Below are 26,903 nucleotides of genomic sequence, written 5' to 3' on the forward strand. Positions count from 1 at the left end.
AGGCCTAACATGGTAAGCTCCTAAGAAGCTGGTCCTAAGCATGCTGAGATCACCTAACTTACCATGTGCTTAGAGTCTAGGCACTATTATCATATGAGTAGGTATAAGCTTACTTAAAAGCAAAGCAGAAGAAATTAATTGAAAGGAATGAACATATCAAAAAAATCAGGATTTCCAAGTTGGAAGGGACCTCAGAATTCATCTAGTCCAAACTGTATCTGAAGAAAGATCACTTCAACACTCCTCCCCAACCCCCAATCAAACAAGCTGGTGTCATGACTTAAAAGGGAAGGTTGTCTCTACTTGAAGATCACCAATGAGGAAGATCCATTGCCTCCTGAGAAAACCTGTTCCACTACTAGATAGATAGCAATCACTGAGAGGAAGTGTTTCCTTATACCAAGTTTTACTTAATCTCCTTTTCTGAAATATTGTTCCTGTCAACCTTTTAGCATCAGGCAAAGCAAATGTAATCACTCTTCCACTCTAGAAATTACTTAAAACTGCTTTTTGTGTTCCCCTGTAGTCTTTTTTTCTTTAGGTTAACATCCTCAGTTTCCTCAGTTATCATTATGCAATAGACATTGGAGCATATCCCCTTTGCTTAATATGGAGGCTCCCTAAGGGCTTGTCCTAAACGTTCTGAGGTCACCTAACATAGTGGCACTCTTACCGTGTTAATGGGTATAGCCTCCTTTGATTGGCTGACTAGCCAGAACAGAAGGTGTCTAAAACTAGCCAGACTAAGACAGTCACTCTCTTTCCTGTGTGCTCCTTCCTGCTTCATCTAGAGGATAAAGATCACAATTCACCCACAGCTCGGTGCTGTGAACTGAACTGGTTGAGAGGGAAGGACTTCCTTCCCCTGCCCTCCTGTTTTACCTCTTCTCTGAGAAATGGGCCTGAGATCTCTGTTCTGTGCTGATTATCTTTCTCAGTTTCAGTTGCCAGTGATAGTGATTCACCATCAGAACTAGTTCAAGCAATGGCAACCTTGGAGCCAAGATTCCAGGTGAGATGTTGCAAGCCAGCCTAGCAGAGAAGCCAAGAGAATCCAGTGTGTTTGGGACTCAAGCCCAAGGTGAGACTGTGCTTTTTAAGAAGTAAATTAAGCTGTGAACTTCATTGCCCTCTCCTTCCCAGAGACTGGGGGGACTGAGGGGTAGAGGGCCAGTAAATTAAGCCTCACCTGTTAGAAAGTAAATTTATATATTTATGATTATGCCTTTTCAAGTAAATATTCCCTTGCAAAAGATACTTTGAGTTAGTGATTAAATAGAACTAGAGTGCAGGGGAACAACCCCTCCCCAAGTACAAACAGGACAACCCCATTAGCGTAGGCTATAGCCATTGACAGAGAACCTACAAAATTCCAATCTTCCTTAAAGGTGTTAGAAAACTGGAGGAGGAATACAATGATAACTGGACTTTAAGCAGTGGAGGCCAGAGTAGTTCATGTTATACTTATATGGCTTTTTTTTTGTCTGCCCCTCATCCTGGTTATTTTCCTTTGGACATGCTACAGCTTATCTTTCTCCTAAAATGTGGTTCTCAGAAATGAACATGGTGTAATCTAATTGGGGCATAGTATAGGGAACTATTGCCTTTTTTACCATAAATATACAGAGGAGATATTGAGAAGATTCAAAAGGAGTGTGCCTTCCCTCTTTGGTGTAAACTGTATACATCTGCTACGTACATACTTATCTGTATGTTGTCTCCCCTACCACAATTTGAGCTCCTTAAGGTCAGGGACCATATTTTTGCCTTCCTTTGTATCCCTAGTGCATACCACAGTGCCTGGCACATAGTACGTGCTTAAAAAATACTTGTTGACTGTCTTAAGTTAAAAAATGGTCATCTGCAAGTTCAATTGATTTTTTTTTCCTTTTACACGGATTAGGATTAGTGTGGCACAATGAAGAATGAATTTGTCTTATTACTCAGTTTACTTCATTCCCATATTTCCAGCCTGAATAAGACGAACTAATGATACTGAAACCAAACGAAAACGCAGGGTTATTGTGAATATCCCTTGGCAGTAAGATTTTTTTATTCCCCCTGTTGTAGGTCATGGATTCCTTATTATTATTATTACTCTTAGAGAGAAACTAAAGGGAGATCAAAGATATTGCCTACTAGAAAAGTGACCGTTCAATATTCTCTATGGCCAAGGAAAGGCCTCATTTTATTTTCTTAATGATGAGTTTAATTTCCTCAAATGGAACCGCAGTTCTAAAATAGAACAGGGGAGGGCACTAAAGAGTTACCTATTGCTTCATAAATTCAATAAAATATTCCCACAACAATCTAGAAGAGTTATCAGTTGAATTAAAATACTGTATGTAGGTTTTTAGTTTCTGTAGTGCCCTAATAAAATTCACTTATCATTTTCATCATCTAAAGAAATTAAGCTTTAAAAAGGGGCTTTGTGGAGGTTAAAGCAATGTGGGGGGGCTACCGTAACATGCTAGATCAAAATTCTCCAGAAGCAGGCAGATTCTCAACATACTGCAAGCAGAAAATGCTACAGTTCAAATGCCTACATCAAACTTTCCAAATGGAATTTGATGAAAGAGGAAAATGTCATTTATGGATATTAACTATAACTTCAGGCCAGAGAAAAGGAAAAGAAAGCATTTATTTATATAATAAAGTACTTAAGGCAAATACAATGCACGTGACACTTTTATGAAGTCTAATGTATTCATTGTAATGTTTTGACTTCCACACTAAAGAAATTTGTTGAGTTATGAGGTTATGTATTTAAAGAACTTTGCAGACCTTAAAATACTATGTAAATGTTACCAATTACTATTATTATGTAGCAAAAGCTTGCCCCCATGTTTTAATCCCCCATATCTTTGACCTTCGCTAATCTTCGACTCTGCGTAACCTCCCTGCCCTCGAATTCCCTTGTGAATTGAGATTGGGACCCAATGAGTCTATTGTTTTCCATGGCAACAATCCAAAATCTTTTCCTTTCTCCTCGAGCCCTTAGCTCACATTTCCCCTCTACACACTCAATCTCTTATTTCACTGAGAAGGTCTGAAATGAATTCCCTGAACCTCATGCCTCCATATATCTCCATGCTTTTCACTTATTCATTCTGTATTCCATCCCACCTGTTTCAGAAAAAGAATTGTCTCTAGTCCTCGACAATGTTAGTCCTCTCACTTGTTTACATATACCTCAATCCATCCCTTCATGATTCTTCAAGGACATTGTGCTCTTTATGCACCTTCAATCTCTCCACACCCACTAGTGCCTTCCCTCCCGCTTATAAACACGTTCAGTACTCACCTGTCTCAAAAAGAGTCAGTGTGAGATAGTGGAGGGACACTCAAAACCTGAAGTCAAGAGGAACTAGGTTTGAATTCAGCTTCACCTAATTATAATTAGCCATGTTACAAGAGACCCTGACAAGTCACTTAATTAAAAACATTATATAAATGTGAGCTATTCATATTTTAAAGTTTTTTCTCACATTTCTACATATTTGAGAGAAAACCCAAACTTTCTCCTCCATTAAATCAACAAACTTCATTGAGAAATATTCATTGTATTGCTTGGCAGGTCTCTAACCCTCCCTGGCCCTTAGTTTTCTCATCTAAAAAATGGAATTGAACTAGACGATTTCCAAGATTTCTTCCAGTCTGATGTCTATGAGCATTTTCTCACTGCCTACTCATTTCTCCCATTGCCCAGGCAAAATAGCTTCTCTCTCTCAATGACATTCCTGAAACTGCTCTCTCAGTGCTTCCTAATTGCTAAATTCAATGGTCTTCTCTCCTCCTTTATCCTCTCTGCCCACCCTATAGCATTTGACATTACTAATAATGGCTTCCTTTTAAATATTCTCTACTTCCTTGACTTTGACTCTCTTGGTTTCTCCTCCTACCTCACTTACCAATCCTTCTTTGTCTCTTAGTCTAGATTCTTAATGTTAGTTCTTTCCAAGATTCACTTCCTGGCCCACTTGCATTCTCTCTCTATTCTCTTTTATCCACTTCTATAACTCCAATCATCACTTTTATTTAAAGGCTATAAATTTTATATCTGTAGCCCTGACTGTAGTGCTTACCTATGATTAGAACTACTAGAGGTCTCTGTCTGAATGTCTCAATTCTATCTCAAGCTGAGCTTTTCCAAAATTGAATAATCTTCCCACCAAAACCCATTCCTCTTTCAGATTTCCCTATTTCTGCAAATAGCCCACCAATGGCTCAGAGATCAGTGTTCAAAACCTTGGAATCGTTTTGACTGGTTTATAATTCTCACCTCCTATATCCAATTAATTTCCAATTCCTTTCAATTATGTATTCAAACATCCTTTCAATGTGTTCACTCCTTTCTATTCTCACTTTGACCACCTGTAAGGTCCCTTACAGACCTTCATTACTGCCTGTCTGAATTATTGCAATGAAAATCTTTCTAACAGTGTTCCTATGTCTATATCCTAGTTCTAGTTCACAGACTAGTTCTAGTCTATGTCCCCTTCATAATCCATAATTCACACTGATATCAGATTAATTTTCCTTGGGAACAGACCTAATCATGTCACTCCTCTGATCAATAATAGTAGTAACAATTTACATTGACATAGCTTTTTAAAGCTTGCAAACCTCTTTGTTGATATTATCTCCTATGAACCTTACAACCAGTCTGTGAAGTAAATATTTCAAGCATCATCATCATCATCACTATTTTACAGATAAGGAAACTGAGGTTCATAGAAGTAAAGTGATTCTCTCATGCTCACACAATCAGTTATGTGTCAAAAGTGGTATCTGAACCCACGACTTCTTAACTCAAAGTCCAGTACCCCATCTACTATACGATTCTTCTTTTTATCCACTCAGAACAGTAGAAATATTATCAGGAATCAGAAAGTCTGATTGTCAAAGGACCTGTTCCAACATTTATCTGCTATGTGACTCTGGGCAAATCTCTTAATCTTTCAGTGTTGCTCATGGTTATATTACATAATTTTTCACCCAGAATCTCAGACATAGAAGAGGCCCATTCATGCCAACCTGTACCTGAAAAAGAATCCCCTGACATATGGCTCTTCACTTTCTAGAGAGAATGAATAACCATTTTAAATACATTTATATTTAAATTTATTTTAAATATTTATAAATAATTTATTTCAATTTTTTTTATCTTCTCTTTTCCCTACCAGGGACTGAAACTTTATGGTATTTTTCCCGGTTATGTTTCAAAGCTTGCTTCTGGAATATGAGGGATGGGATGACAATTTCTTTCTCATCCTTACCTAGCAGGGGAGATATTATTATCTCAAAGTCAAAATGTTTCCCCCCTGCAGGCCTAGAGATTGCACTCCAGATGTGCTCCAAACTACGAGTATGTGTGAATTGATTACTTCTGGGGACAGCCCATTCTTTAGCTCCCTTGGTTAGTAAATGTCTTGTATTGAGTTTTAAGTGTGCCATCCTGAAATAGCAACCTGTTGCTCAGACATGAAACAGAATAAGTTTAACCCCTCTTTTTTTGGGGGGGGTTGTTTTTGGGTTTTGGGGGTTTTTTTGCTTTTGGGCTAGGCAATGGGGTTAAGAGACTTGCCCAGGGTCACACAGTTAGTAAGTGTCAAATGTCTGAGGCCAGATTTGAACTCAGGTCCTCCTAACTTCAGGGTCAGTGCTCTATTCACTGTGACACCTAGCTGCCCCCCTAACCCTTCTTTTGAATTAAAGCCCTACCAATTCTTGAAAACAACTTTTATATCCTTATTAAGACTTTCTGTTTCAACCAGTCTTCCTATGACATAGCTTCTCATCCCTTCACCATCCTGGTCACTTTCTTCTGGACATACCCCATCTTATCAATATTTTTTTTTCTAAAATGTGACACCTAAAAATGAACATGATGATCTCTGACCAAGGTAGAACACAGAAATAGTATCACCTCCCTCTTTCTGGAAACTCTTCTTCTCTTATTGCATCCTAACATTGCATTAAAGAATAGTTTGGTTTTGTTTGTTTGTTTTTTTGTTTGTTTGTCTACTATGACACACTATTGACATAAGAAGCTCGCAGCCCAGTCATACTTCCAGATGATGTTCACAGTGCTTGGGCTGAATATAGCAGAGTGATTTTACCAAGTAAGAATTATGATTGCCAGTACTCTATACTGTGAGAAATTTTAAAAGAGTGTGCAGCCAGAGCCGTGAGGGAATAACCTGAGCAGATACATGAGATGCAATGAGCCAGACTGTGATCAAGGGAGAGAAATAAACCCCTATGGTGTGGTATGACCATGGCATTTCTTAATTCAAAAGTCACAGCTGGACCTGATGACTCCAGAGCCAAGGTAAGAGGAAACATTCATCAATTACTAATACTAAAGGTTTAGGAGATTGTGCCCATTTGTTTATGAGTACCAAAAATGCTTTTACTAGTCAGTTCCCTACCTTATTATTACATTGCTTCATGTCTTCATTAATTTTATGTGTCTCTTGTATGGCATAGTGATAGATATTGGATTGGACTGGGCCTTCAGTCATGAGCCGCTTGATTGATTACCCATTAAAGCCATCCTGAACTTGATAGGTGGTGAGGGGTGGTACAGTTTTATATAAATGTGAGTTATTATAATGTTTATTACTCCAGGTGCCAGCCCTTTAAATATATGAAGACAATTATCACACTCCCCTCCACCAAATCTTCTCTTATTCAGGTTAAATATGCCCAGTTATTTCAATTTACTTTTGTATGTCTAGGTTTTTATTCCCTTCACAAACCTGGGCAGTGTCTTCTAGGCATACTCCAGTTTCTCAATGCCTTTCCTAAAATGTGGCACCCATAAGTAAACATAATATTACAGTGGTGTCTTGACCAAATATTGTTGGCAGCTGTAATGCCAGCACTCTCTTAGTTCATGTTTGATGTTGGGATGAAGTGAGGCACTTTGCAGGTCATTGAACAGTTAAGAAAAGGAAGTTTGCTTCACCCTAATCCAGCAAAGATATGCAACAAGGATACTGAGACTCTTAGCTCTATGTATTGTCCCTTCAATTGCGTATCATAATCTGCATAATGGGCATTCTTCATGTACTGGGTCAGGTCTTACCTATGTGGGTGGTCAAGCCAAACTCTTTTGAGTAGTTGTGGATCTCTTCCAGGAGGCTCTACAGAGTTACAGAGCTTGATGCAATCAGTATAATGTCATCCCCAAATAGAATGTCCAGAACACTTTACTATTCATAGGAAATCCCTCTTGAACATTGACTTTGAAGTGGATTTCCAAACTTGTTCCAGAAACAAAGGCCCATCTTTTTAATGCCAATATTCCATTGGTATGTTATGTGTCAGCAAGAAATAAAACATAAGTCTCTGAGACAGTGAAAATCAATATCATTTAGAGGGCAATGGAGATGCACGTAGTAGGTAGGAAGCAGATTGCAACATATAACCAAAAAGTAACTTTGAAGAGTAAGAAGAATAAAAGATGTCATCAAGAAAGTGTATAATGAAAAGAAATGGCAAGCAATAAACATGTCTAAATCCCAAATGTACTACTAGTATTCTTTCCATGTCAGATAACAACAGGTATAACTTGAACCACACTTGGAAGATCTCCTATGCTCATTATATGGGAAGATGTGGACTAGAGTCACACAGAATGAGGAACTATCATGGTGTGTAGTTATCAATGTCTTCTAATCTACATCATTGAATAGAAAATCCAAATTTGTGCATTTCAGTCTGAAAGTATCGTATCTGCCTATCATAAGTTCCACCAAGGTAAGAACCATGTCTTAGCTAAACATTGTATTTCCTCCAAGACTATGTGCTTTACACATGTTAATTCCTTAATAAGAGTTTGTTGAATTAAATTCTTAAGAGAACAAATATAAATCTACCACTGCATAAAAGTTCAACTTTCTGGAGCTGTGCAGAGCAAAAGATTATCAAAGTGATTCATACTTTGTATATGAACACCAATCTGTACATACTCTTTAGACTTTGAGGTCTGTTTCTCTCATAATTTGAAATAAATGCTTGAAGAGTTACTAGTATGACATAGATTATCATATCCAATTGCTTCCCCAAATAACTCAATATGGAACTGCTTTCAAATATCAGTTTGTTTTTTTGTCTTTCTTAATAACAGAATTGAGCACTATATTTTCTATTTCCTCTGGCCAGCTAAATGTATCATTCCTCACTGAGGTTTGACCAAGAATGCCTAAACCTATCTTTTCATATCTTTTCTAAGTAATAAAGGAATAAATGGATATAACAGGCTGCTAATACGTATTATAGGAAAATATACTCCTTCTGCTAACCATTTTCTCTCTAGAGCTCTCACTAATGTGTTTCTATTTATACGAAACATACAATGATTATACAGTTAGGCCTTAAACATAACCATTTAACAAAGCAAAAAAAAATTTAAAAATCATAATAAAGCAAATACAGGAATAATAAATGTCAAAATCTACATATAAACCTGTGTTACATTCACACACCAATGCACACAGTATATGTGAGGGAGAGAGAGCACTCATTTATGGAAACCGGTTAAGGATGCACACGAGTGAGGAAAACCTACATGTTTTGAGGAACCCCCCAACTCTAAAATTTTAAACATTTTTCTGTTCCAAAAATTGTCCATAAAAGTTCCTCAACAAATGTAGCTTCTGTGTTGAACAGATGTTTCCACTGTTAAACTAAATTTATCTATTCTACTTAACTGACATCTCACTTGCTACAATGACTAAACCAAATTAGTAGATCCTTTGGGTGAATTCTCTGATTTGCCTCTTCCAAGCTATTCCTCTGAGCAACCAAACTTACCCCTCAATAGCAATTGTAGTATCCATCACCCCCACCTTCAAGTTTATCTCATGCAGTTCTATAAACTTGCCTTTTACCTCTCTGATCTTTCTACATTCAGACTGAGTCCTTTCTGCGAAGACCAAAAAAACCGCACTTTAATTTATGAAAAGTAACTAAATTTCCACCTTCTGTCTATGTTCGGATAAATAACATTTGTCCCATAGTCATAGAAACATTCTGCTTATCTTTCTATTTATTCTGTTCATCTTTTTTATTATCTTTCCCCAGTTATCAACCTAAAAATTCTTCATATCTAAATCACTGAAGCATACTGTGTTTTCCAGCCAATCCAGTATTTTACAGCTTATCATATTCAAAATGAGCAGCTGCCATCTCAGTAATTAGTCAGAGTAACAGCTTTCTTATAACTCTGAACAGATCTATTTCCTCAGACAAATAAATTATCAAGGTGAACTTAACTCATCAACTGCTTTTTTTTCAGAAGCAGACTTATTTTCCAAACAAGTGAATTGCCAAGGGTCATTTTCTTAGACTTAAAAAAGCTAGAATGTAAATTAGTCAAACTCCTTGCAACAATCAACAAGAACAGTATAAATATCATGGTGCTTTTGAACAGATTGTCAAATTATGGATTGATAGTAAGTTCTTTTATACACCCTTCTGACATTAGTATGTGGTTTTTCCTCAGCCAATATAATGGTTTCTTTTAAGTGTTGATATTTTTAGTAATATAAGCTGTAAATGTGTTGCTTAAATTATATAAACATGTAATTGGCCTATATTTGGAAGGGTCTCTGGTATCCTTGACTATTGGGAATAAATCTGTGTTGTATTCTGGTAATAAAGATAGATTCCCACCCCCAAAAAAAGATCAAAGAAAAGGGACCCAAAAGTACAAAATATATAGCAACTCTTTTAATAATAGCAAGATAAAACTAGCAACTAAGGAAGCGTACATCTATTGGGAAATTGCTGAACAAATTATGGTTTATTAATGTAATAGAATATTATTACACCATAAGAAAAAACAAAATAGACAATTTGGGAGGAAACTGGGAAGATTTCTATGAACTTATGCAGAGTGAAGTGAGTAGAACTAGAACAGCTTTTACAATGACAAGATTGTAAATAAAAAAACTTTGAAATATTTCAAAATTCTGATTAATACAGTGACAAATCATGGTGATAGACTCAAAATACACAATGAGGCATAGAGTTTTAAACATGGCCAATGTAAGAATTTGTTTTGCTACCCTGTGTATATATGTAATGACTACTTCTGTTGCATTAATAAGACCATAGATTTAAATTCATTTATGGGGCAGCTAGGTGGTGCAGGGAATAGAGCTCTGGCCTTGGAACCAGGTAGACCTGAGTTCAAATCCAGCTTCAGACACTTGACACTTACTAGCTGTATGATCCAGGGCAAGTCACTTAAACCTGATTGCCTTACCAATAAAAATAAACAAATAAATTCATTTATAAAGGGCACTAGCTTCTTTTGGCTTTATGATTAAAGAACAATGTAAACCTAATTGTTTAGAATCCACTCAGATAAATCTGCAGTCTTGAAAAGCATAGTAAAAAGAGATTTCACACTGTTCATGGTCCCCTATCTTGTGAGTAGAAGGGAGACTCAACGCTGTGAACTTGAGAGAATGACTGCTTCCCTCAAAAAGGAAAATCAGATCAAAATGGTTTTGAACAATAGTAATAGTGATAATAACCCATTTTAGTAGCACTTTTACATTTACAAAGAACACTCCTAGGAATAACCCTTTGAAATAGATAGTACAAGTATTATTATCTCCATTTTATAAATGAAGAAACAATGATCCCTTCATCTAATGAGCAGTGTCTGACAACCACCACTCATTGGTATAGGTGAGGTAAATAAAAATGAAAATAACAATAACAGCAATTCATACCCAACACTATACATTTCGTCTCCCCCATTAGAATGTAAACCGTGTACTCCTTAAGACAAAGAGCCCGCTAAGTGGGCAGGGCCCACTAAGTGTCATACTCATTTGATTTGGTGACATTCTGATTATTAGCTCCTCATGATCTACAAAAGCAAGCTGGCCACTCTAGCTCACTCCTTCTTGATCATTTTCCTCTACCCACTCCCTCACCATGGCCTATAAAATCCAGCTAGTTAGTCTCTTTCATACTCTCTTGGACTTCTTTGCCTTTTCTACTTGTGCCTTCTTCCAAAGCATAGAGAGGTGTATAGGGAAAGAATTTTTCTTTCTACTCACTCCAACCCATCCCACCTCCAATAATAGTAGATATTGACTGTGGCAGAAGTTTATATCAGTGCATCAGAAACACATGGTAACAGTAGATATACTTTCATGAGGCCTGAGAAGATAGGTACTGACAGGGAACTTTCTTAGCTTGAGTTAGGGTAGCAACAGATACCCTAAGAGATTTAATGTAGAAGTACATGGCAGAAATAGATATGCATGCCAAATCAGCCTGAGAGAGAAATCCCATCTTTAGGAGTTGCTTTGCAGATAACTTGAGTTCAAGAATTCAGTAGTTGGGCCTTCTAAAGAGAGATTTCCTGATACAGTGTATTCCTTGGAGAAAGAGGAAGAAAATCCACATGGTTTTTTTGTAGCTTCCTATTTGGAAATAAAAACCAATGAGTTACTCAGAGAGTGCAGCTCAAAAGCAAAGGGAATTGCTTATTCAATAGTTCCTGAAGTGTTTATCTTCTAAAGGGAGTATAAACCACAGGGTGGCACTATAGCCTGGAAAGGATTATGTATGATACCGTGGGGAGAAGGGAATTTCATTTCTCAGGGAGTTGTCCCAGCAGCAAATACAAAGTCATTTTCTTTCTTGAGGGAGGATGGTGAACTATTTGAGCGTTCGCTGTGTTTCTATATCTGCTCTTACATTCCTGTGAGTCCCTTGAGTCTTTTGCATTTTCTGCAGGTATGAAATAAAGGCTAACCTTTGCTTGATATCTGTTTAGTACCTTGAATCATTCAGGAGTTTAAGGAGCCTTTTACCCACATTTGGGGAAGACGTGAGTTTTAGCTTAAGTATACTTAGAGATGCTCCCTGAGTACTTCAGGTGAAAACAATGAACCACAGATAGATGATAGCCATCTTGAAGTCGGCCGGTAGATCTCTCCATGAGCGTCGTTTTTGGGAGGGCCCTGTACCACAGGTCACACAGCTAGTAAGTGTCAGATGTAGCAGTTGAAAGCCACTCTCCCATAAATACCAGAATTTTATGTAGCAAGTTTTTTTTTCTTTCAAACTTCATCTCAGATACTGTCTGCACCCAGTAAGCTCTTTTGATAAAGACTAGCCAAAACTTAGCTATGTAATCTGAGATTAAATAGGATAATTACAATGCTTCTAATTTTGTTCAATCACATGTTGATATTTTTATAAATGTATACATCACTATTTTAAAAAGTAATTTATTAACAACCAGAGCAGGTAAGGCTGAAACACTAATTGCTGTATCCAAGACTTAATAAGTTGTGTGTTATTTCTTCACCAGATTTCTGTTCCCTTTTTCCTTTCCTCCCACAATATTCTATACTCTATTATGGAATCTGAATAAGGGGTTTTTTCCCCTTTTTTTAGTTATTGTTTTGTTCTTTTCTTTTTACTACCATATAGATGGTATTCAGCTATTCTGAAGGAAAACCCAGAGATCTTTGCTCTTTTCCCAGGCTTTCTTCCCAGCCACTGAAAGGAAAGGGGAGTAGGGGTGGGGAAGGAACAACAAGAGATTGTGTGGTGCTGTCTGTCTTTGCCATCATACGATGGTGATGTAACGGACCAGTGCTCAGTGACTGGCTGCCTCCAAACTGGTCATGCTCTGTTCACACATGGAGCAGCAATCAGCTTACAAGTAAATCACATCTGAGCACAAGCTGACCTCACAAAGACAACTAAAGGGGGAGTATTCATAGTCTAACAAAGCATCAGTGAAGCACGAAACTAAAGGATACCTTTCTGCCTGCTGAAGGAAACAGGTTTCCAACATCTACACTCAATACTGCTCAGGAAATTTTGTGAACTGTATAGCAATATCTTCATGGATTGTTCAAGTTTGTCCTTTGAAGACATTAAATATTAATTTTGAAAAAGAGGGTAGAAAAGGGAGTTCCAAAGTCTGGAATGGGATAAGAAGTGATAGGATAATGGAATAAGCAGGACAAGACATTAACTCCATTGCAGAAGCCCGCAAAATTAATCTTGTCAATTACATATCTCAGGTTGGCAGTTAACTCAAATATCCACATAGAGCATTTTACTTGTGAGTTGCAGACTTCTTTAGATGTCTTTTTTTTTTCTAACGTAATATCTATATTTACAATCTAAACATTGTTTTCTTTTAAAGATCTGAGACAAGGAAGGGAAAAACAAAGAAACTGTTATCTCGGGAAAATCAAAGCCCTTTTAAACTGCAGCTGTGTCATTTGCTTACAAGCACTTAAAATTGCAGTGATTACTCAATCTTCATGAAATGTTATCTAGATTTTGTAGGTGTAGATACCTACAAATCTCGTCTAAAATTTACCTTTTCACTGACTCAATCCTTTCCTGGGAAGGGATTTTTAGTGATTACTTTATCAATTATTTAGAATCCCTCTATCAGTGCTCTCTTATAAATAGGTTACCATGGAAAGAAATGCACGGCTTTTACAATGCTTCACTCTGACCTTGGCAGCTATTCTCAAGAGAAAACCTTTATTAAATGTCTCAGGCCACTTCACATTAGAGGATACCACATGAATATAGCTATCTATACTCCGACCTACTCAATATTCTCTGCTGCAAATCAGTCATGAGAGAGGAATGAGTTTATTCTTTCCTTACTTCTCCTGAAGGCTTCCACCATAATAGGGTTCCTTCCCTTTATGGTTGACTCCTTCAATGAGACAATTGTGAAAGCCCTATGTAGGAACCTGCCTATTTCCAAGTTGATAGTAATGCAAAAGCTGAGTAGCCTTTGTCCTAAGCTAAGAAGAAAAAAATAATAATAAACTACAAAACAATGAACATAGTAGAAAGCAAATTTGAATTATATAGGGTTCCAGAATGTTTATTCAAATCAAGAGTTCTTAAATTTGTGTATATGTGTGTTATAGAGCCCTTTCCTGGTTTCATAATACCTATAAACCAACTAGAATATTTACTCTCAGAATATTTTTTTAAATTTACAATTGAAGGAAATACTAAATTTCAGTTCTGTTAGTGAAAATAAAGTTGTAATTTTTTTTTCCTATGTAAGTTACCACACCTCTTTGGGAGTGTGGAAAGATTAGCTTAAGAACTACTGCTTTAAATAGAAAATAAAGATAAAGTACTAGTACATATTGAGCATTTGCCTAATTCTGCCTATGAGACATATGATAGGATAGGATAGGATAAGATAGGATGGGATATGGTAGGATAGGATAGGATGGGATAGGGTATGGTATGGTATGGTATGGTATGGTATGGTATGGTATGGTATGGTATGGTATGGTATGGTATGGTATGGTATGATGATATACGATGATATAAATAAGTGCTTATGCCCTTTCCTTCTAGATTAAAGGCAACTTGACATTTGCATTACCATTGATTCTTTTTTAAGGTGTTTGATACCTTCATTTGATGTTGGTCATAAAAGTTCCTCTGAAGATTGATTGGCAGGATCTTTCTGACAAGTCACAGATTGGCACATCAATGAAGAAGTGAAAATATTTCTATATATGGGTCATAATATATCCAATCCACCTACCCTATACTAGTGAAATCACAGGTCCTGACCTCTTCCTTCTCCTACCCCTGCCCTCCCTCAAAAAATATAATACTTTACAATTTACAAAACACTCCCACATACGTGATCACATTTGATTCTCACAACAATAGGGTTGCGCAAAAGTTGTCACCCCAATATTCAGATGACGAAACTGAGCCTCAGAGAAGTTCTTGGTCATATATTTCATCCTACACATATCCGCAATCCACTTCACCATTGTTCTTTTGTTGTTGTTCAGTTGTTTCAGTTTTGTCTGACTCTTCATGACCCCATTTGGGTTTTCTTGGCAGAGATACTAGAGTGATTTGTCATTTCCTTCTCCAGTTCATTTTACAGATGAGGAACCAAACAAAACAAACAGGTTTAAGTGATTTGCCCTGGTCACACAGCTAGAAAGTGTCTGAGGCTGGATTTGAACTCATGAAGATGAGTCTTCCTGCTTCTCAGTCCAGTGCTCTATCTTACTGTGCCACCTACCTGATCATTGCTCTTTTAGTGACACACAATTTTAATTCTTCGGAAATTGTGGCATTCTATGATTTCTAGCTGTATAGCTTCCCTGGAAGAATACTGATGTTACAAAAATACATCTTTGTTTCAGGGAAAAGCTTGGGATCATTAAGAATACAGGCAAATTCCCAAAGGCAATCTCCTATTCAACTCTGGACCCAATTCCTTGTTCATCTGGAATGTCTGGTCAAGATATGTGTACCATTGAACCAGCTACATGTTTTTGTCCATACAATTATATATTCTGTAATAATGTATATGATACACATTCTTCACTTATTTGTTTTTTGTTTCTTTTCCCCTTATGTGGATGGCTTGGCCAAATCCTTTTGAGTGATTAGCCTAAGGATCAACAATGAGGATCTGGGATCTCCAGCCCATGCATTCTTTGTCTCACTTCCTAGCACACATTCAAATTGAGGTAGAGATCACTGACCAAGTTGATAGGGTCACTCATGCTTAAATTTTTGTCCTAAATTGAGAAGCATAATAAAATGCAGCCGATTTGACAAAGAAAAGTTAGTCTGTTACAAAAAATTCAGTAAAATTGTATGCCTTTGTTGACTGAAAATACCATGTATCCAAAATCCAAACTTATTTCAAAACATAAAATCCATGAGTATTTTAACTTGACAGACAGGATTTGAAATCCCCAAACCTAGTTTAAGCATTGGAGATCTCAAAAAATAGGAAAACAGATTTTCATTCAATTCAGCAAATATTTATTAAATGTCTATAATTTAAGGCCACTTATAGTCTTTGTTCTCAAGCAGTTTAGAATCTAGAAGGGAGGTGATAACTGTGCAGTTTTAACCAGGGTTCCTTCCCCCAGAGATGGGAGAGAGAACATGGCAGGATAAATACTTAGAATTACTGAGAAGACTATTAAATACAGGCACTGACACAAAAGAAATTCTACCAGTTCCTGAATCTATCCTGATCTGGCCTAATATGGTATAATCTATACAAAAGTGACCAGCATCTGCTTATACTGAATTACTGAACTAGTAAAAGGACCCAGATTCCTTTAGCTACCTCAGACCCAACTCCCCCAGGACATCCAGAATTACTTTGTAGACTTCTGAATAATACTAGTTGCCCAGAACTGTTCCATATTCTGCTGTCTCCTAGAACCAAAACAAACACTGAAGTCCAGAATAGTAGTGAGCATGGAGCAATAGCTAACCATTCTGGTACCTGGGGCAAATGTAGGGGAGGCAGGGTGGGAATAGAGAAGAGTTTTGGGGGAGAGATCTTAGAGGGGAACTCCTAAAGATACAAAGCCCCATGGGGGAGAGAAATTCTGGGACATTACCCTGTGCAGAGAATATAGAGATACTGAAACACCCCAAAGCCACTACAGGGGAGAACACTACAAGGACAGGAAGTAGATTGAAACTGGACCAAGAAAGAGTTCTTGTGCAGTATGGAAAAGTCACAGGATCTGACCTCAATCAGCATGTGGATCTGGCTTTTACTTTCATGTCGGTCCAGGCACAGAATTAAGTCCATTCCTATATGGTGCTATAACATTAGAGAGAAAAGGTTGCTGCAACCATCATCTCCCTTGTCCACGGAAAGTAAGACTATACCTGAGATGTAATGGCCTGGTCACTAGGCCCTAGGAGAAAGTCATAAAAGTAAAAGGATGATCAAGGCTGAGGGTTGACCTAGGGCCAATTGAGGACCGTTTTCTGGGAACCATTTGGAAGAGTTCCCTGTATCCTATCATAAAAGTGCTAGAGGCATATCTACCTCTATAAAAGGTGCCCTTTAGATAAAGTCAGTAATCTTATCAAACTGATTTATGCCCACTACTCAACATATACTATCTTTACAGATAAATCAACTGAGTGATTCATCTCTATACCTTGAAATCCAGGACCAGATTGATGGAAGAGTAAACTATACACAAATAGGTAATATGAGTTGGAATATAAGAAATGCACAGGAGAGGTCAGAATGGCCTTTAGAGATTTGATAATAGATAATCACTTCCAGGTCAGTGATTTAGGGTACTTCAGAGAAGTCATCATAAAAAAGCAACACCTGAGCTGGGCCTTGAAGGATTTCAATAAGGCAGAGATGGGGAATAGCATATGCCATATACAAAAACATTGAGGCAAGAGAAGGGAGGGCAGAATATAGGAAAAACAAGTAGTTGGCTGGGCTTAATAGAGTCAACTCTTTCTTTTAAAAACATGTATTGCTACCCGTTGTTTTGATGGCACAGTCATTTCCAGATAGGTGGTACCACTACCACTACTACTATTACCAACTCTGATAGGCAGTGTGAGGAAGTGGATAGAGAACTGGTCTGAGTGAGGAAGACATGGGGCTAAAGTCCCACCTCTGACACATATTGGCTATGTGACCTTAAGCAAGTTATTTCATCTTTCAGGGTTCTAGACAACTCTCTGAGGCACCAACTTAACTATGGGCGTTCCCCAGGACTCGGTCCTAACCAAGCCTTCAATACACATTTTCTCTCTCAGTGACTTCATCAGTTCCCATGGGTATAACAATCATCTCTATGCAGATGATTCACAGGTCTATACATCCAATCCATATTTCCACTAAGCTTCAGCCTTACATCACTAATTATCTATTGGATGTTTTAAATTGGATGTCCTGGAGACATATCTGGAGGCTCAAACATACCCAAATCTGAACTCATCTTTCCTCCAAAACTTTCTTCTCTTCCAAAATTCCCTATTTCTGTCAAAAATACCACCATCTTTCCAGTTTCCCACATTTGTCATCTTGCCATTATCCTTGACTATTTACTCTTTATCACCCCACATATCTAATCAATTGCCAAATCTCAACATCTCTACCTCCACAATAACTCTTGCATCCTACCCCTTCTCTCTACTCACATTTGTTGTCGTTCAGTCATTTCAGTCATGTCCAACTTTTCATAATTCCACTTGGAGTTTTCTTGGTAAAAATACTGGAGCAGGTTGTCTTTTCCTTCTCCAGCTCATTTTACAGATGGGGAAACCAAAGCAAACATAGTAAAATGACTTGCCCAGGGTTACACAGGTAGTAAGTGTCTGAGGCTAGATTTGAGCTCAGGAGGATTAGCCTTCCTGACTTCAGTCCTGGCACTTTATCCACTGCACCATCTAGCTGCTCCTCTACCCACATAGCTACCACCTTATTTCAGGCTTTCAGCATTTCTCACCTAGGTTATCACATCAGTCTGCTAATTGGTCTCCCTGTCTCGAGTCTCTCTGCACTCCAGCCTTTCCTTCACACAGCTGCCAAAGTAATTCTGGGGGCAGCTAGGTGGCACAGTGGATAGAGCACTGGCCCTGAAGTCAGGATGATCTCAGTTCAAATCCAGCCTTAGACCAAACACTTGACACTTACTAGCTGTGTGACCCTGGGCAAGTCACTTAACCCCAATTGCCTTAATAAAAAAAACAAATTTTCCTTAAGTGTAGCTTTGACCATGTCACTTCCCTACTCAGTAAACTGCCAGCTTCCTATTGCCTCTAGAATCAAATATAAATTGCTATGTTTAGCTTTTAAAGTCCTTTACTACCTTGCCCCAACTTATCTTTCCAGACTTTTTGGACATTATTTTTCCCTCCTGCATTCTGAAACCTAGCCAAACTGATCTCTCTTTACCTTGTATATAATGGAGGTTTCCCATCTCCATGTTTTTGTACAGTTTGTCTACCATGTCCGGAATACTCCCTCTCTGCCTCTACTATATAGAATCCATTTCTTCCTTAAGATTTAGCTCAAGCTTTTCCTTATCTCCTTAGCTGCTAGTTCTCTCGCTCTCAAACTACTTTGTCTTTATTTTGTGCTTATTCTCTTAATATGTGTTTTTATATATTTATGCTTGTTTCTCCTGTTAGAATGTAAGCTTCTTGTGAATAGGAATGGATTCATTCATTGTTTTTAAATACCCTAGGCAGAGGAAGCGTGAGTCGTAGCGAGGCGGCGACGAAGCGGGTGAATGCGGGGCTGCGGGCCTAGCCGAATTCACCATGGGTGAAGTGGAGAAGGGCAAGAAGATCTTTGTTCAGAAGTGCGCTCAGCGCCACACCGTCGAGAAGTGGGGCTGCACAAGACGGGGCCCAATCTGAACGTCCTCTTTGGCCGAAAAACGGGCCAGTCTCCCGGCTTCTCCAACACAGATCCCAACAAGAACAAAGGTATCTTCTGGGGAGAGGATACACTGATGGAATACCTGGAAAACCCCAAGAAGTATACCCCCTGGAACCAAAATGATCTTCGCAGGCATTAAGAAGAAAGGAGAAAGGGCAGACTTGATAGCATACCTTAAGAAGGCCACCAAAGAGTAATAGTTGTCTGCTGCCTTATTTATTATGAAAAGGAGATGTCTCTTGTGATGAGATTGCTTTTCTTTTTTTACATGTATCATAACAATCCTATTTAAACTGGTTTCATCAACCAGAGAATTTTGATCATGAATGGCTGTTTAAAAATTTTGGTCAGCAGTCCTAGTAAAGGAATGGTCATAATTACAGCCACAACCGAGCTGTCACACTTTTCCGTTTCTTTTACAAGATTTTTATTAGAGGTAATGTGCTCCAACTCTGTCTTGGAAAGTTTTGATTGAATCTGGCTTCTTTTGCTAAGCAATAAGGAAAACCTACTTGATAGTTTCCTATGACTTTTACCTGTAGTGTGTTGGGGGTGGGGGGTGGGGGGATTATATTTTGGAAAAAAGTTGTGCCCCAGACTGTCCAAAGGCAAGGTCAACTGAATCAAAACAAACACACAAATTTCCAACTTAAATTACCTAACTTTCCATTCATAAACAACTTAATTATAATGATTTGATTAAATACTGCCTTTAAATTGTTGAAAGGCATTTCAGTGTATTTTGTTGTCTAACAATCAAGAGTAAAGAACATCCTATTACACCTGTGGGTGATCTTTGAATTGGAGCTGTGATAGGACCTTCTGCTGAGTTGTTAAGTACCTGTTAAGCTCACTTGTACCTTAGGATTCACTTTAAAGACCTCCTGAGTTTAAAGTTTGCCAACACGTGTTCTATAGTATGTGAATAGTGTTAAAACTGACTTGGGTTCAGCTGTAAATGGTGTGATCATAAGAATTCAGCAATTAAGCACTTATCAATATACTTTAAAACTAAATAAATAAATGAGTGAATAAACAAACAAACAAATAAATAAATAAATAAATTGATAGATAAATAAATGAATGAATGAATAAATTAATTAATTAAATACATGAATTAATGAATGAATGAATGCCCTAGCATTTGGAATAGTGTCTGGCACATAATAGGCACTTGATAAATGCTTATTGATTAATTGTGCTGGTAGGAATTTCCTCATCCAGGAATTCCCTCTATCAATGAAACCATAGGTTCAATCCTTACACACACCCCCACTCTCCCCACACACACACCCCACCCCCATCCTTTTACCACTGAACCTTCAATTGTCACAAAGAAAAACACTTAAGCAAAACCAAGTGGCACGTAACCCTGTCTGGCAACATGGGCAACATTTAATGTTGTCCTATTTTAGTCAAATGAATCACACCTATACATTTGGTGGGTGGGGCAGTGTGGCCACACAATGTGTAAGAGAAAAATAGTCATTCAAGATCATGCTACAACAGCTGTGTGCCCGCAGGCTAGATGATCAAATGAGACCTGAAAAGGTCTCATTTAGCTAGGCTAAACATATGAATTCCATATAGGGGCTCTGAGAGAGGGAAAGGGCATAGACACTAGTGAACCTGATCCGCTTGACTCAAGAGATGATGGATAGAAAAGGTAGCCAAATTAAATACAACTTGATTGAATTCATTTTTTTATTCTCATTCCTTCTTTTGCCCTTTGTCCTTCTCTTTCTCTTTTTCTCCCTCTCTTTCCTTCTCTCTCTCTCTCTCTGTCTCTGTGTCTCTCTCTGTCTGTCTGTCTCTCTCTCCACCCCCACCCTCGTGGATTCTTTTGTGATTCTTTAATTTTAGTAACATTACCTTCAACAGGTATTAATGCCTTGCCTTCCATATACAAAAACACTGGACTTGGCATTGAGGGGCACTTGCATTAAACCCATAAAAATCAGACTAATTGCTGTTTTTGCTTTGTCCTCCTTTCTTCTCCCTCTAAGCTTTTATGTTGCTGTCCCCCATTCTGCCTTACTGAAATCCTTTTTCAAGGCCCAGTGCAAGTTTTACCTCTTTCATAGATGTTTAAGGGGACAGTGGGAGAAGGGAAGAGGCAGTTATTAAGCACCTACTATGTGCCAGTTATTGTGTGCTAAGTGCTGTACATCCGTGGTGTTAAACTCAAACAGAAACATGAACCACTAACCCATACATAAGGCTCCCTATGGGTTGCATATTGGGGCTTCATTTTAAAATGTAATATTATCTATGTTTAATTGTATTTTTATTCATTTTGTTAAATATTTCCCAATTACTTTTTAATCTGGTTCAGGTGATACTTGGGAATGTTGTGGGCCAAGTATTTGATACTTCTGCTTCGCACATATAATCTTATTTAAGACATGGTTTCTGCCCACAAGAAGTTGGTAATCTAGTAGGGAAGAAAAGGATCCACTCTAGGTAATGAAAAGCACACTTAAACATGCACTTTTATTTTTCATATCAAATCATATATGTTTCTTGCAACCAGGCTCATAGTAATCTCTATTCTAGAATCCTAGATACCATATCAATAGTGCACACACACCATGGTGTCTAATATGAGTCTAATCTTTCCTATACAAAGCTGACATTATAGACCCACCTTCAGGATGCATGTGCATTACACAGTCCTTTGTCTAAGAGAGAATTTATGCTGATCCATGAGCACTTTCTGGACCAGTCCCTGTTGGGGACAGTTCTGTATACTTACAGAGAAATGACTGACAAATGTTGTATGTAACCTATGATCAAGATATAAAGCAAGATTAACTATCCTACAAAGGGATTGAATCCAGGAACTTTGTCTCCTATCACTGCTTTCTAATCAAATAATCCTGACTAGCAATCCATGTGGAAGTGGTGTGAAAAATCATCTCTCATCACTTATCGTCATTGTCAATTGCTCTCATATTCACCAAAAGAAACTCAGTAAAATAATCTTATATTCTAAGCTCTCTGTAAGTAAAACTCAAAAGATTATGTTACCTCTTCACCTCATTTGTATTTTCACCTCCTGTTATTATAACTTCCTACCTAGAGAGTAAGAATTGTTTTGCTTTACTATTTGTATCCCTAGCACTTAGCACAGTGCTCTTCACATAGTTAACGATTAACATTTTTTTTTCATTCATCCACCCATATAGGTAAAGGATAGAAGAAATACAGTGTAGTAGAAAGAGCATTAGATTTGAAGTCAGAGGCTCTGGTTTAGTATGCTTATCACCTCATGTAAGGTGTTTTTACCTCTCTAAGACTCAGTTTCCTCATTTATAAAATGAGGGGGTTGCTAGATGCCCTTTAAAGTCCCTTCCAGCTCTGATCATATTATCCTAAGAAGGATAGTAATTATCATACATGGACCTCCATCTCAGAACATAGAAAACACATCACAGGGGAGCATTCCTATTGGCCCTCCTCCTTCCCCTCAGGGCAAAGGTCAATGGGATTGCATCTTCAGGATATAACAGCACATTTTGTCCCATGCTAGATGCACAATAATTGTGATGATTCTAGTAGCTCACATTCACATAGTGTTTTGGGATATATAAAGTGCTTTCCTCTGGACAACACCTATGAAAACCAACAGGAGAGAAATTAGTCCAAATCTCACCTTGGACTATTAAAACCAACATAAATTCACATAGATTTATTCTTTTCAATCATTAGCTTGCTTCAAGTGAACAGATAATTAGAAGTGGCTACCTTTTAGTGATAAGTGAAATGACTTACATAATGAACATTAAGAACTTTGTTGGTCAAAAGATAGGAACAGGCAGTTTTCCAATGAAGAAATCAGAACAATTTATAATCATATAAAAATGCTCTGAATCATTGATTAAAGAAATGCAAATAAAAAACCTTGAGATATTAGTTTACACCTATCAGATTGGCTGAAATGATTGAAAGAAAAAGCAACAAATGTTGGGAGGGATGTGGAAAAATTGGGACACTAATTCATTATTGGTGAAACTGTGAACTGACCCAACCATTTTGGAGAGCAATCTGGAATTATGCCCGAAAAAATTATTAAACTACCCTTTGACCCAGCAAAAATACCACTACTAGGTCTATTTCCAAAGATGATTAGGGAAAAAGAAAAGAACCTATATGTTTTAAAATATTTATAGCATCTCTCTTTGCGGTGACAAAGAACTGGAAACTGTAAAGATGCCCATCGATTGGAGAATGACTGAACAAGTTGTGGTATATGATTGTGATGGAATACTACTGTGCTATAAGAAATGATGAACTCAATCATCTTAGAAAAACACGGGTAGACTTAAACGAAATAATAAAGAGCAAAATGAGCAAAATCAAAGAACATTGTATACAGTAACAGCAATATTGTTTTAAGAGCAACTTTGAGTGACTAATTCATTTTGATGATTATAAATACCCAAATTAATTATAAAGGGCATATGAGGAAGACACTATCTGCATCCAGAGAAAGAGTTGATAGACAGAAGTAGGTGTGATATGATTTTACATATACATATGTTATTAACATGGGTGGAAATGCTGCAAAGGAGAAATGGACAGGCTTTGGCAACCAACTGGCTACAGAGGGTGAGAGATACTGAAAATTTAAGGACAACTCCTAAGTTGTGAGTCTGGGAGAGTGGGAAGATGGTGTTTCCCTTTGTAGTAATAGAGAAGGCAGGAGAGGGAGAGGATTTAAGGGGAAATATAGTAAGTTCTGATTTGGATATACTGAATTTAAGATGTCTACTGGACATCTTAAGTTTGAGATGTATGAAAGACAGTAGAGATTAGAAGTTAGAAAGAAGATAAGGCAGGATAATTTGATCTGAGAATCATCATCGTAGAGAGGGTAATTAAATCTATGTTTGCTGATGAGATCACCAAGTGAAGAAGTATAGAGGGAGAAGAGGCAAAGCCCCAGGGGAATACGTATGGTTAGAAGGTATGATCTGGATGAGGATCCAGTCAAAGAGACTGAAAAGGAGTGGTCTGGTGGGTAGAAGGAGAACTAGGAGGGAGTGGTATCTCCAAAAAACCTAGAGAGAAGAAAATATCAAGGAGGAGAAGGTATCAACAGTATCAACCAACAGTATCAAAAGCTGCAGAGAGTTCAAAAAGAGTGAGGATTGAGAACAGGTCATTGGATTTGTCAACTAAGAGATCACTGGTAACTTGAGAAACTAGTTTCAGTGGTGTGATAAAGTCAGAAACCAGGATACAAAAAACTAAGAAGAGTGAGAGGAGAGAAAGTGGAAGTACTATCCAGAATAGGCTCATTCTCTGTGGCCTAGGCCTTTCTATCCTCCATTATTTCTCAAAGTCTGTCCAAGTTCATATTTGTTGCTTCCATGACACTATGCTGTCCTCTTCTCCTTTTGCCTTCAGTCTTTCCCAACATTAAGGTATGTTCCAATGAGTCCTGTCTTCTCATTCTGTGGTCAGAAATTCAGGTTCAGTATTTGACCTTACAGTGAATAGCCTGAATTCATTTTTTCAAGTAGTGACTGATTTCATCTCTTGTTGTCCAAGGAACTCTCAGAAGTCTTTTCTAGCACAGTTCTTGGTGACCACAGAGAGCTGTTATAAATATTTTAGAATATATAGGTTCTTTGCCTTTTTCCCTAATAATCTTTGGAAATAGACCTAGTAGTGGTATTGCTGGGTCAAAGGGTATGGGCAGTTTAATAACTCCAAAAGCATTAGTTTTGCTGAGCTCAGCTTTCCTTATAGTTCAACTCTCAAAGCCATACATTGCTACTTGAAAAACTATAGCTTTGACTATTTGGACCTTTGTTGGCAAGGTGATGTCTCTACTTTTTAGTATGCTGTCTAGATTTGCCATACCTTTCCTTCCAAGGAGCAAGCATCTTTTAATTTCATGGATGTAGTTACCATCTGCAGCGATCTTTGGGCCCAAGAATATAAAAGTTGACACTACCTCCCTTTGTTCTCCCTCTATTTGCCAGGAAGTGATGGGACCAGACACCGAAAGCTTAGACATGCAGATGATAGCACTCTGATGGCAGAAAGTAAAAAATTAAGAAGGAGGCTAGACTTCCTTTTCTCACACTCCTTAGCTCCTTAATCAGCACTCAGAACTCTGGGGGAAATTATTTTAAAATTTGAGTAGATTTGCAATTTCATGTACAATCATCTTCTTTATTGTCCTAGTTATAGAAATGCTTGTTTTATTCCATAAATATGTGTTACCGAAGAAGAAGAAAAAATTGAGTTCTGAGTCCCATCCAGACATAGTCTTCTACTATCTTATACAGGTTGCCTAGTGCTTAGGAGCATGTTGAGAGCCCTAAGTGAAGAAATTGAGAGATAAAATGGCAAAGTCAATAAAGAGATTTTTTTCCCTAAGAGAAAACCAAGAATAGGCAAATATAAATGTAGAATCTCATTTCAGTGGGGGTGGAGGATTGGAATCTAGAAGGCTGGGGCTCAGGCCTGCCACTGACTCTTACTAGCTATGTGATTCTGGGCAAATCATTTAACTTCTCAGTTTCTCAAACAACTCTTTAAGACTATGATGTATATATAAATTCCCAATATGCAATAGTGGAAGGTATTTCCATGCTGGTAGCTCTCTAAAATCACCACCACCCCTTTCAAACCCTCCCCCCACCACCCCAAGTTTCAATTTAAGTATTATAAATCCAGGAATGGGTTAATTTTTCTATTGAGTTCTAAATATTAAATAGGTTCTCTTTCACAAGCCCCTTTTAAAAATGTTAAGTAATTGTTGAAGATCTTCCCTTTCATTGCTCTACAGCTTGGTCATGCAAGTATATATTTCAGTCTTGAACTATTTCTTTAGTCCATTGAATCATAGAATTTGGCAGATGTCAGGGAATTAGGGAAAGCACATAGGGGATGACATTCTAATTCTTTCACTCACTGAAAAAAGAAAGTGGTCATGACAAAATCTTCCCAGATAAATGCAAAGTTGGCAGACCATTTGTTAGATCCTGTGCCTTTAGAGGCTCCTTTATTCTTCTTATGAAGAATAAAGGCAATCCTTAGGTCACCAAACCACCCCTAGTTAGCTTCTGTATTAAACAACTATTTATTAACTATTATGCTAAGGTCTGAGGATGCAAAGTAAGGCAAAAGATAATCCTTGCTCTCAAGAAGCTCACGTTCAAATGGGAGAGACAACACACAGACACTACATTCAAATGATATCTTTAAAGAATAAATTGGAAAGAATTGACAGTGGAAGGCACTAGCATTAATGGGGGTTTGAAAAACAGTTCTTGTAGAAGGTAGGATTTTAGCTAGGATTTGAAGGAAGCCAGGGAAGTCATAAGGCTGAGATGAGGAGAGAGAGAATTGTAGGCATAGAAGCCAGTCAGGGAAAATTAATGCAGTCTGGATGTGGAGTATCTTGTTCAAGGAACAGCAAGGAAGAGGGAAGAGTCGAGGATAATTCGAAGTTACAGACCTGGACCTTCAAAGGAAATAGAGAATTCTGCAAGCAGGGAGTCTGAGGGAGAAAGATAATGAGTTCAGTGTGGATCATGCTGATTTTGAAATGTTCAGTTTGAAATGTCCAACAGGAAATTGGGGATGTGGCACTGAAGCTCAGGGGAGAGACCAGAACTCGGGATAAATAGATCTGTAG

At 37.8% G+C, this 26,903-nt stretch overlaps 1 pseudogene across 1 annotated transcript; it reads left to right on the forward strand.

Annotated features, from left to right (window-relative positions):
- Positions 1-833: 833 nt before the first annotated feature.
- Positions 834-20,268, forward strand: LOC110208965 (cytochrome c pseudogene; annotated as a pseudogene). The gene is made up of 2 exons (XR_013486955.1): positions 834-1,081; positions 19,050-20,268. The product of XR_013486955.1 is annotated as a cytochrome c pseudogene (transcript).
- Positions 20,269-26,903: the final 6,635 nt, after the last annotated feature.

Source organism: Phascolarctos cinereus, unplaced genomic scaffold, assembly GCF_003287225.1.
Source record: "Phascolarctos cinereus isolate Bilbo 61053 unplaced genomic scaffold, phaCin_HiC Scaffold_5;HRSCAF=322, whole genome shotgun sequence".
In the NCBI taxonomy this organism is placed as follows: domain Eukaryota; kingdom Metazoa; phylum Chordata; class Mammalia; order Diprotodontia; family Phascolarctidae; genus Phascolarctos; species Phascolarctos cinereus.